General features: G+C 38.0%; 1 pseudogene; it reads right to left on the bottom strand.

Moving 5' to 3' along the window:
- Window positions 1-897: 897 nt before the first annotated feature.
- On the bottom strand, window positions 898-2,517 carry LOC149169483 (transcription factor MYB123 pseudogene; annotated as a pseudogene).
- Between the last annotated feature and the right edge of the window lie 10,184 nt (window positions 2,518-12,701).

Raw genomic sequence — 12,701 nt, forward strand, 5'->3', positions numbered from 1 at the left:
TAATAATGGTTAACGTCTACTGAAACCAAATAATAGTTTATATTAAAATTATATAAATAATCATATATATATAAAATAATCATTGCAAATTCACATTTTGGTTTCTAATTTAACATATAACTAAAATACTGCAACATACGATGAACCAGCATTCCCATTTAAATAATCCAATAACTAGCCTTTCCTTTATATCCAGGTTAAAAGTAGAAATGGAATCATTGCTAAAACCTGGGAAGTTGGAACTATCATTACCATTGGGACAGGATAAACAAGGTACATAAAAGTGTAACTTAAATTTCGGCATTATTCAAAGCTCACTTAATTTTTGAAAATATTAACTCGATTATATATAGTCGAGTTCGCGAATCCAATCTACCTGCTTAATGTGATCATAGATTTCTTCGCTCCCTGGATCGTTGGCGAATTGAAAGCTGTAGTCAGAACAAATGCCTTCGTACTTTTTGGTCCCTGCTTCCAATGACGTAGCAGGTTCCGTGCGGAACTCTTCCCATCCAAAATCTGTCCACAAACTGGATGGAGAACACAGCAGATTAAGCTGGGATGACGATAGCTCCTTCAAATCGCATAAATTCTCGCCTGTTACATATGCATCTCCGGCAAAATGTTTGCAATCTGGGGATGGCTGATCAGGTAAGGTGGACATCGAACAGGTAAAGTTTCTAATTTCTGTTTCTCCCACATTAACATCTGAATTCGTAACAGCTACATAATTTGTGATTGAATCGTTTGCAGGTAAGTTGCACCCTGACTTGGGCACACTCATAATTTGTGTAGTGCCAGCAATTTGATAGCATGATCCATTGCGGACACTCATAATTTGTGTAGTGCCAGGCAATTTGATAGCATGATCCATTGCGTGGAGTTTCACCTCAGTTGTTACTCGAGTGGGGGTGGTTTAATCACGTGGCTTTGTAGGATACAACGAGATTTCGACCTTGGTTCGAGATTTTGCCTCGTTTTGCCTTGAGATTGGTTGACTGACAGCGTCTTGCTAAGCTTTTTCCAGTAGTTCTTGATTTCGTTGTCGGTCCGCCCGGGCAGTCGCCCTGCTATCAGCGACCATCTGCATGTGGCGAGGCAGTCACAGTTATTTGTCAATATTTCAAATTCACAATCATTGTGCTAATATTTCAAATTAGTTTATTAACATAAAGAATCAATGAGTTTTACTACCTAAATATATTCTTAACTCGACGGATTTTTGATTTTGTTTATAAATTTCAGAGAAAGGTTGGCTTGTAGTTGCCTTTATACGATTTGCCAAAACTTAGTTTGAGTTGATTTGGGTTGTGATGAGATATTAATCTCACTGTGTTAGCTGTTTTTTTTTTCCAAAGAAAAAAACGAATTTTTTTATAAATGATAAAAAAGTTACAAGTAAATGAGTAAATATTCAGAAAAATCTGTAGTGTTGAGACCTACAACAGTCTCAAAAAGAGAAAACCGTCTCCTCTGTACACCACAGCAGGCAAAATAACCAAAAAAACATTGTTCGTCAAAAACAAGCACAAAACATTACCTATCTTCAACCAAATCAACCTAGTCATAACAATCACATGTCAATTCCAATTCGTGGGTCTCCTTTCAAAGGAAACCAACCCACAGGAACTCACTGTGTTAGCTGTTAGGTGTTATTATATTTGATTTTGTTTTCTGTTAGATGTTATTTAAATTTCATTTATTTTATTAGAGTTTCATTCTAGTCATTTATTCTGAGGTGTTATTATATTTGATTATTCTTAGGTGTTATTATAATTGATTTTGTTTTCTGTTAGATGTTATTTAAATTTCATTTATTTTATTAGAGTTTCATTCCAGTCATTTGTATATGGTTGATGTTTTTTTTAATATATTTAACTTTCTATGTAATCTATTTAATTATCATATGTAATATATTTAACTTTTATATAATCTATTTAATTATTTAACCTTGTATGAGATTTATTTCATTATTGTTAATGCTTTCTAAATAATCTATTCAATTATTTTGAATATTGAAAAAAAACAATATCTATTCCATATTATTTCTCATTTTCTTTATCAGGTTACTAATTCTGACATTCAACCATTAAATTCTTCCATAACGGTTGGATACCCCGAAATTTATTGGATCCAAGAAATTTGCAATCAAAATAAGAATCGCCATATAATATACCTATTACCAAGAAGCCGATGCATCATAATAATGAGCTCCTCTTCGTCGGATGACATATTTCCACGTTTAATGTCAGGTCTAACATAGTTCAACCAACGTAATCGACAGCTCTTTCCACACCGCTTCAGTCCTGAAAAAGAAATTCGCTCGGCTTCTTTAGCCTATCACTACATATTTACTCTACTACTACACACTAGTTGAGATTCACCTGCTTTCTGAGCGAGTGTTTTCCACCCGCCAGCGCCATGAATGCGAATGTATTGAGACAGAATCATGTCCTCCTCGGCGCTCCACGTCCCCCGCTTGAGGCCTTCTTTTGAGCAGCACAGAGATCTCACCATTTTGGATATTCTTCTTCTGTAACTCCACACCTGACAATCTCCTCAGGTATTTTGTAACGGCACAACCGAGAATATCCTCAGCTGGGAACAGAAACAATACTAATATAGATGCAGCATGTGGCTTCTACCTTGTCAAACATGCAGTAGATCGTTAGGTAGTGAACAGGGACATGTGACCAGAATGTACTCTACAGATTTGAAAAGATACCACAATGTACATTCTCTGGATGATAAAAAATCATACGTCATTATCAGAAACGCTTTTGTTGTTCACGTTTAATGTGCTTCGTGCAATTATCTCCTTCCTCGTTTAAGGAGTGCGACGGTCTTGGACAAAGCGCACGGTCCATTACTTTCACTGGGGGTTTGCTGTGAAACTGACAAACCTAATTACGTTCATCAGGCTCGCTCCAATAGATTTCACGTTCTCTGATAGGCGTTTTATATTGGAATCAGCATTGCACACTTCTAAAAGTATATGGATGGTTAGGATCTCACTCCCCTTGTATCGATAATTTAAAAAATCTAATCATCAGAGATTTTTTTTCATTATTCTGATTTTCCTCCACGGTTAGGGAAGGATAAATAATGAAAAGTTTTATAGTTAGATTTTTAAAATTATGGATGACATTTTCTTCCACGGTCCAGGAAGGAGAGATAAGGCAACAAAAAGTCCGATAATTTAGAAAACAATGAAGCGAAATGTCCGATAATTATATTTTAAATTATGCAGGACATTTTTCAAAAGGTAAATATATAATATTAAGGTTTAAGATAAATCTCAATGTTAATTGAAAACAAAAATATTCACTGAAATGAAATGCCAATCATTTATTTTTTATTTTTTTTTATAAGAAAAAAAAAATGTGAAAGATCAATTCCAATCTCTACATAAATTATTTTATATTAATTTTAAAGTTAAGATTATTTCAATTTTCATAATATTTTTAAATGAAAAAAATATTTTTATATAATTTTGAGTAATTAAAAATTTAAAATAAATAAATAATATATTTTTTATGCTTGGTTTATTATTTAGATTGATATGTTTTCTCTTATTAAAAAATAAAAATAAAAAGAATAATAATGAAACAAGGAAAGAAATATAATTCAAATTAAAAAACATTTATAGATTATTTAGATTAAGTAAATAAGTAAAAATATTAATTACATATATTTTTATATCATTTACTCAACACAATAATAATGAAAAAATATATATTTGAAATTAATTTTCCAAATTAAATAATTTTCATAAAATAGTTATTTCAAATTAATAAAAAATAAGTACTACCCAACACATAACACCATCACGTAGTACGCCCTATACACCTCTGATTAGCAGCGATATAGCATTCACTTACTTCCATAAAAAACACTTGCTGAATTCCGTCTTTGCCTTTGCCTCTACCTCCTCTGTGGGTTCCATATCTGTATTTATACCTAGCACTTAATCCGCAACATATAGCTCTAGATCCAAAAGTAGGAGCAATTTCATCTATTGATCCTGAACCAGTAGAAGATCCCCCAGCAGCTAAGGTAGCAGTTCGGCACCCACCATAACCATTCCTTTAGCCCTTACTTTTAGCCAAATAACCGCTCGTATTCTTTCTTCCGATACCTTATATCCATATCCCTCCCAATTCTTGTTCAGCCATCTAGTTCAGAAAGATCCTGGGCAGACCTTGTTCCTTTCTTGAACAGATCCACATTTCTTTTTCAAATATGAAGCAGACAGATACTTACTTATACTTACTTTCCACTGCCCCCACTAGCCCAGCAGAGTTCTATGGTGACTTTGGTGACTTTGTTCATAACCTAGCAGAGTTATCTGCTCTTTTTTGCCCTCGCCCTTATGTCTCTTTTAAGGACTTACTACACGTAGTGATCCTAGGCCTGACCTGCTTTTTCTATTGATCAATGGCATGGCTGGCCCTTGGCTGGGAGACGTTTGTAGGTCATTAGAGGGGACTCAGTACTTATAACATACGTTAACTCTACTAGATGGCCCATACGGATTAGAGGTAACTTAGACTTAGCTTAATGTCACAAGACTAGTAGTACCATATATATATATATATTGCTATCCACCTAGGAATGAGGCTGACCCAGGATACCAGCGTGGTTACTTTAGTGAACCGTATCCGGGATTATACGCCAACACTTATGACTGGACTTGGTTAAGTACCTGTAAGGGCTAGACCAGAACCTAGGGTGTCTCATGAGCTGTCGAGCGCCTCTCCTTACCCCAAAGGTGAGCCTTCGTTGGCTATGCACCCATCAATAATGATTTGATTGAGCCGAGTTGAGAACGGGCCATCTAATTCCTTCTTGTTCCTACCTGACATACTCTGCTTGCTACTGCTTGCTGCGTGCATTGTAGTGTCAATCAACTGCTCTGTAACAGGTATGGGTAGCAATAAGCTCTGGCACTGGGGGAGAGCTCTGTGCCAGGTATGGGGTTGTGAGCCTTTCATTGAAGGGTGAAGGCCTTGGAAGTGAAGTGTTGTGATTCACCCGGCGAAGCATACTTCAAAGAAAAGCAAATCTTATGCACTGAATGAGGTAGAGTGTGAGCCTACATATATGGGCGATGTGTTCCCCCGAAGGGCATATTATCATCAGTCGAGAAAGAGAGTGATTGGAGGTGTGACCTATGTGCCTTGTAAGTTAAGTAACTAGGTAGTGGAAATATATTGGGGTGAGTCACACATCCCAAGGATCAGTTGGAGGAGTGTGCTCTACACCCCAATCATAGTTCATTCCCCCGATGAATCATAGATTCTTATAAATACTGCTATGCACTTCGGATCATGATCGATGAAGTTATGGGATTAGGAAGAGCAATTCTTGAAATCTGTAGATCATAATTTAGGATTAGTGTGTATCCTCAATCCCGATCATAGAACACTCGATGAGAGTTCCTTCAGATCATAAGGGATGCGGAATAGTGTTTCTAACCCGATCATAATGTAATTGAGTCTGCCTGGAAGAGTGAATAACTCAATGAGAAATGATGGTAGGAAGGTACTGCCCAAATCCAAATAAGTGAAGTATGAAAATATCCTAACTAATAAGGGGTGGGGTGGAAATAGATAGCCATGCACTGAACGGGGTGATTGGAGGTGGAATGCGTGCCCCAATCAATCAGTATTCTTATGATGAATATGGCTGCGCACATCTGATCATTATTTATGAAGTTATGCGGGATGTTCATTGGAATCCATCCCCATGGGAAGTGAAGTATTGCGCTGAAGCCCCACTAATATATTCATTCATTCGGGTGAGCCCCATCCACTGATGTTTATACTGAAGCGATAGAGGGAATACAAGGGATGCTTTTATGTATGCTATTATCAAATGAATGATTTCCTGATGCAATTGATCCAATGGAGGTTGAAAGGTAAAGGATATGCATGACATTCTCATCCATAGGCATATCAGGGGGGGAAAATAGAAAGAATGGGCTGGATTGGCTCTTGACTATGCCTCTAATGCGAAAGGGTTAGGTCCTCTCCCTTATTGTCGATCCTGCTTGCGCATCCTCAAGTACTACGGTAGAAGCTCCACTTCGGGAGGCATCCAACTCTCTTACGACAGTAACGGTATCACAGAAATGGGGTAACTTGGAACAATGACGAGAGTAATGGCCACATAGGTATCACACAGAGCACAAGGGTGGTTCATGCACAAAGACTTAATGCATTTGGATGACTCAAGTAAGGTGACATGAACCATTGGGATGGATGGGTCTGATTCTGAATCATAAACAGGAAGAAGTCATTTAAGCTCTGTAGGATATAATTATTAGTAGCATGGCCAGGGAGGTCACATAAAGAACATGGAGGCGGGTCTTTAGGTGCAGTGCTCAGGTTAGCCATAGCTTTGTTAATATTATTGGTTCGCCCTCTCTTCTTGGGTTTTACCCCTTTGTCCACCCTTTTCCCAGCTTGAGACGGATTGGGCTGGGCATGTGTAGGTGTTGGAGTAGCAATCAGAGTGGTCGCTATCAGTGGTATAGGAGTCAACGCTAAATAAGGAGTAGGTACAAAAGGTGGGGTGGGGGCAGGAGGATCCAAGTACCAAAATTTAATCCCCAATGTTCTATTTGGCAAATTGAAGGTGGCCATAACTGGAGTACTCATTACTCCAGGTGGTGGACAAAGGAACAGAATTGGGCTAAAAGAACAGTGAAAAGGGGGAACGCCCTTAGACATAGGGATTGAATATGTCGAGGCTGTCTGAGCAGTAGGTGGCTATGAAGACGAGCACATGGTTTTCTTGGATGCTTGGGAAGATGACACCATGCATATGTAGGAGGAGCTTGATGGATGCATTATAAAATATTCAATTTTAAATACCAAAAAAATATAAAAAAAACACATGTAATATTCAATTGGAATGCATGCCAAAGGACACTAATTATTCATCTTTGAATCATTTATGGGATAATGGTTCATCTTGGGAGAAAGAACCTTTATCGTGATTATTAATATGGTGTCATGATTAATAACATAGATGATCATTTGTTTATATGTAATGTCCCCAGAAATAAACTGTAAATATTATTGTTGTAAGAAAATAAGAAAATAATTGGATAATATTTTATTTTATGTTGGTTGAATAATATTATTAATTTTTCTCAATTTAGAAAATGATGGAGTATTAATAGATTTTGTAACTTCTCATGAGGGAAATGGGAAAGAGGCAGTTGCCAGAAAAGAAAACCCTAACTTCCTCCCCTAACTGTGAGACACCCCAAGGAAAAGGGGTGGGGGAGGAAAAACTGTGCTGTTGGGACAGACGGTAAGGGGAGAATGCTACGTCTAGTAAGGACCAGATAGCATTGGCACTAAATGCGAAAGATTTGCTGAAGATAGTAGTCTCGCAAACAGGCTTGGGGGGAGATTTGGTCTTGCAGACGAATCTCATGGTCGGGAGGAAGACAAGCAGAGAAGTAGAGGTAACTGTGGTCGAGGGATTCCACTGCTCAGGAAAGCTGGTAAGTAAATCTTATGTCTCTAATTCTCTGTCAGTTATTTTCTGATATGAATATTAGTAAATGTTGCAGAGAGAGAGCAAGCTCTCTATTTATAGGTGACTGGAAACAGGGTGACCATAAGATTCTTAAACCACAAGAAATGGAAATAACTATTTTGATAAATTCAATACCTTAGTGAAAACAAAAGAATTAATCCTATAACACAGTTAATTAATTTACCGTGTGCAAGAGATAGTTTTAGTCTTTGACCTAAATAGGGATGCACTAGCAGGCTGCCGCTACCTGTAGCACTTGTCACTGTGTAAATAGTTGAGAGATGTTAAATTGATAATGTTGATAGAAGCTTAGATGTGAGGCATGATTTACTTTATTGGTTTATAGGCTTAAAACTAAGATCTTGTGCAAGAAATTTAAATGTAAAGAGCATAACATGTGAAATCCTAAGTAGTATGAGAGTAGGAAGAGACTCATTTTAGAAATTATGCATTTAACAACGAAAAGAAAAAAAACGGAACCTGTGTCTAATTTAGTACCTAGTGAATCATGGAAACCTGAAGTAAATACTGATAACGCGAGTAACAATAGCACGAAATAATTGTGAGTAGCTTCAGGCAGGCCCAAACCCGAGAATAGGGAGTGAGTTTTGTATGGGTAGAGGGGTTCTTCCTTAGCGGAAGGAAGTCAGATTTAGAGGCAGAGATAGTGAGTTTGGAACCCTGTATCCCTGTAAACCCTCCTGAATATCCAGGTATAGGAGTTAACCCTAAACATCGACAGAAAGATGATAAAATTCATGCATAGGCCTTTAAGGCTTCGCGCCTAGGTCTTAAGGCCTCGGGTTATGACCATGGCAATAGTAAACCCTAACCCTCGCAATTTCAGCAAAAGAGGAGTATAAAAATAGGAATTTAAGTGCAGATCAGCCCTTCAGTTAAACATGAATTGATAACAACAATGGATAAATGTGCTAAGGAAGAAAAACAACAACTTCCACAGAAAAATCTGTACAGATGTCCTAAATTAACAGAGTGCTTACCAATCCGAAAAGTAAAACTATAACAGTAAGAAGCAACAAGTATACTGATAATAATTTACACAAGAAGGATCATTTGTGCATAGCCAAGCAATATGACAATTTAATAACTTCAGTGTTCATCACAAAACATCAAGAACTTGTCCAGAGCAAGGAAATAACAATATTACAACGTTGTCTCTCTCTTAAAGAGCTGCAACCTTAAATAGCCGAGACAGGCTCATTAACAAGCTAAAGTTTACAACTTTCCACCAGACGGCTAGAAGGAATCAGGAACCTATCATACATGTTTATCCTTATAAAAAAACGGAGATGGATTTTAGAATTAACTACATCGACAAGGAATTCGTATAGACTGTAGAATTAAGAAATACATGAAACCTTTTTTTCTCTTGGGAAAAATCGGGCAGGAATGACGAGGAGCTTACCCGAAGATCTTTTGAGTGCCAACCCAAGTAACACTCCACCATTGTTGCTGCCTGTGCCCCTCGACCCCTTCATCACCAAACCTGCCAAGGACCGCAGAGTAAAAACTGTCAGAAGACATGCTTGCGAAACTTTGAAACATAGAAAAGGGAGCTAAAGCTTAAAGCAAAAACCCTCACCTGGTGAACGTAAGGAAGTAACAAATTCCATGAGTAGATGACACCTCGGCTGCAACTGGAGTATGTCGACAGTGAGGAGAATGAAGGTTGTTGGCAGAGCCATCTGTGAGAGAAGGAAGCAAATAGAGAATGGTGCCAAAGAAATGAGAAACAAATGACCCGCATAACCCAATAATCCAAAATTGATAGACTTCTGGAGAATTCCCAACCGTGGGATGAAAAACCTAAGATCACAACTATTGTTGCAGAGAGGAGTCCCGAGGAGGTTGGGAACCACTGTATTGTTAATAAATTTGACATGGGAGTAAGATAAATTCACTCTATATGGTGGGCAATCTGCTCGAGGTGCGAGCTCAGATGTCCTTTGTGGGAGTGTGCCACTTCACCCAAGCCAGCAGTGGACTGTCAGCAGAGTCATATAGGATAGCATAGCAGTATTGCATCATTAATTTCGATTAAGACATACATTATATTATACAACTTTAGCACTAGTGTAGTCATAGCTAGGGTAACTTAATTACAGTGTGTAAATTTTTTTATTTGGGCATGGTAAGTTTATTTTATATGTTTTTATTATATTGAAATTGGAGACATCACATGTGATATTAGAGCCAAGGTTACAAAACTGTGACCTCTAGCAAATAAACTGTGAAAATTAGTTATTGTTTATTTTGGTTTTCTAATTGTTGCATGACTTATGTATCTGTTAAGCTGTGAGGAATAGGGAAATAACAATCTATAGGAAGAGTGGACAGAGTTTCACATAAGAAAATGGCTGGTTTGGGACCTGCAGCATTTCCAGAAAATAACCTTGAAATATGGGTGCAATTAGGAGAGGAGGCTCATAGCACAAATCTTGAAATATTAGAAACAATACAGGAATTAAAGAGTTAGATGGCTCACCTACGGGAGGGCAATGTCAGATTAACCTTGGAATAGGAAAAAATTATATAGAGCCTGTCAGATAAGCAGAATCAACGACAGACAATTCCCAATGCTGAATAGGAATGTGGGAATGAAGAACAGGGTTATCGTATGGAGCATGAGGGAACAGTAGGTGGAGAAGAGAATCAGGAAGAGAAGTCAGACAATGCCTTTGAGCACCTAACATCAAAGAGGCAGAAAATAGAATTTCAAGGGGAGTTTCCGAAAATCAAACCGCCACTCTTCGATGGAGTGTTGGAAGAAGCAGTCGAAGCCTGACCTATAAACATGAACAAATAATTTCAATTGTATGACTACGATCACAATCTGAAAGCTCAGTTGGCTATTTTTCAAGTGCAAGGGAAGGCCACCTTGTGGTGGGAGGAGGTCAAGATTGTATGAGGGGTGAGGGAACAAAATATAACTTGGGAGAAGTTCCAAAAACACTTCAAGGAGAGATATTTAACGGAACGATTCTATGATCAGAAAGCAAGAGAATTTCACAACCTGTGGCTTGGGCAACAAACCGTGGATGAGTTTATCACCCAATTTACCTCTTTGCTCTGATATGTACCCCATATACAAGAGGAAAAGGATAAGGTACATTGTTTCATCAGTAGTTTACCATTGGTAATGAGGGAGCGAATCGAGTTTGATAACCCAAAAACTATGGACGAAGTTATACGAAAAGCCAGGATATGCTACCAGCAAAGCAAGCAGAAGGGTGAAAGTTTGCGTAGAAAGTGGGTTGAGAAGAAAGGCAATAAGATTGCTATGAGAAATAAGGGAAATCAGGGTAGCACGGGCAAAGATTTTCCCACAGGGAAAAACAACAGAAATCTGCCTAAAAACTAGTTTAGAATTAAGCCACCATTTGAATTGAGAATCAGCAAGAAAAATGGTAAAATTGATAACGAAGGAATAGCAAGACCCCCAGTCTATGTTGGGGATGTGAGGGGCTACATTACATTAAAAACTATCCTCATCGTAAAGGTAATGAGAAGATTTCACCAATTCATGAGGCATCATAGTAGGCGATGTGGCCCAGAGCATTCCAAAAATTAATGCTACTCTTGAATACCATCAGGCGGAATATCAGCCGACTATGGTGGAGTTTGAAGGTAATATTTCTAATCATATTGTATCTTTTTTAATTGATCCCAGAGATACTTTAAGTTATGTTAGTCCTAAGGTTGTGGAACAATGTAAATTACACTCTGTTAAATTTAAAATCCCTTGGCTAGTACAGTCGGCCACAGGGGAAAAGAGACGAGTGTTATCCAAGTTCAAAAATTGCCCGCTGGAAATAGCAGGTCAGCCTTCATGGCAGACCTAAACATACTTCCGCTTGGTTCATATGACATGTTGATTGGTATGGACTGGTTGGAAAAATGTTGATCAATCATAAACTATAAAACAAAAACCATCGACTACAAGGATGAACTGGGAGTAATGCAGGAAATGCAAGGCATTCCGAGGCCCATGCAGGTTCGGCCAATAATTGCTTCCCAGCTGGAAAAATGTGTTAGGAAAGCGTGTCAGGTTTATGCGATTCAGGTTGGGTATGCCAACTCAAAGTACAAGGCAGCCACCTTGGATAGCATTCCTGTTGTTCAAGAATTTTCATATGTATTTTTGGAAGAGATACCAAGGCTGCCACCTAAGAGAGACATAAATTTCACTATTGATCTGATGCCAGGAGTAGCTCCAGTTTCCCGAGCTCCTTATCGTATGAGTATACCAGAACTTACAGAACTAAAAATGCAATTGTAGGAATTATTGGATAAAAATTACATCTGCCCTAGTGTGTTGCCTTAGGAAGCTCCCATGCTGTTTGTCAAAAAGAAGGATGGAACCCTTCGAATGTGCATGGACTACCGGCAGTGGAATAAATTAACAGTTAAGAACAAGTAATTGTTACCCCGGATTGATGAATTATTTGATCAAGTAAAAGGGGTGGCCATATTTTCAAAGATTGATTTGTGATCGGGATATCACCAGATTAGAATCAAAGAGGAAGATATAGCCAAAACTTCTTTTAGGACTCGCTATGGTCACTATGAGCTTGTGGTATTGCCTTTTGGATTAACCAATGCCCCTAAAACCTTTATGCGTTTGATGAATAACATATTTCATTAGTATTTAGATAAATTTGTTTTAATATTTATTAACGATATACTGATATATTCCCGGAATGTTGAGGAGCACAAAGAACATCTTAGAGTGGTGATGCAAACCCTTCGAGAACATCAATTGTACACGAAATACAACAAGTGTGATTTCTTTAAGGAGCAGATTCAGTACTTAGGACATACAATTACTAAGGATGGAATCGTAGTGGATCTCGAAAAGATAAGAACCATAATGGAATGGCCAGTACGAAAATACGTAGCCGAAATAAGATCCTTTATGGGATTAGGAGGTTACTACAAATGGTTGGTGGAAGGATTTTCTCGGGTGGCCTACCCCATCACCTCCCTGCAAAAGAAAGGGAAAACCTTTAAATGGACCGCAAAATACCAAAGAAGTTGTGAACAGCTCAAGAATCTGCTCACCACAGCGCCTATTTTAAGCATAGCCGATCCAGCTAAGGACTGTGTGGTATGTACAGATGCGAGTA

This window comes from Pinus tabuliformis, chromosome 4_2 (genome assembly GCF_031772625.1).
Source record: "Pinus tabuliformis cultivar Carrire ecotype Pingquan chromosome 4_2, CPIR1, whole genome shotgun sequence".
NCBI classification, from domain to species: Eukaryota; Viridiplantae; Streptophyta; class Pinopsida; order Pinales; family Pinaceae; genus Pinus; species Pinus tabuliformis.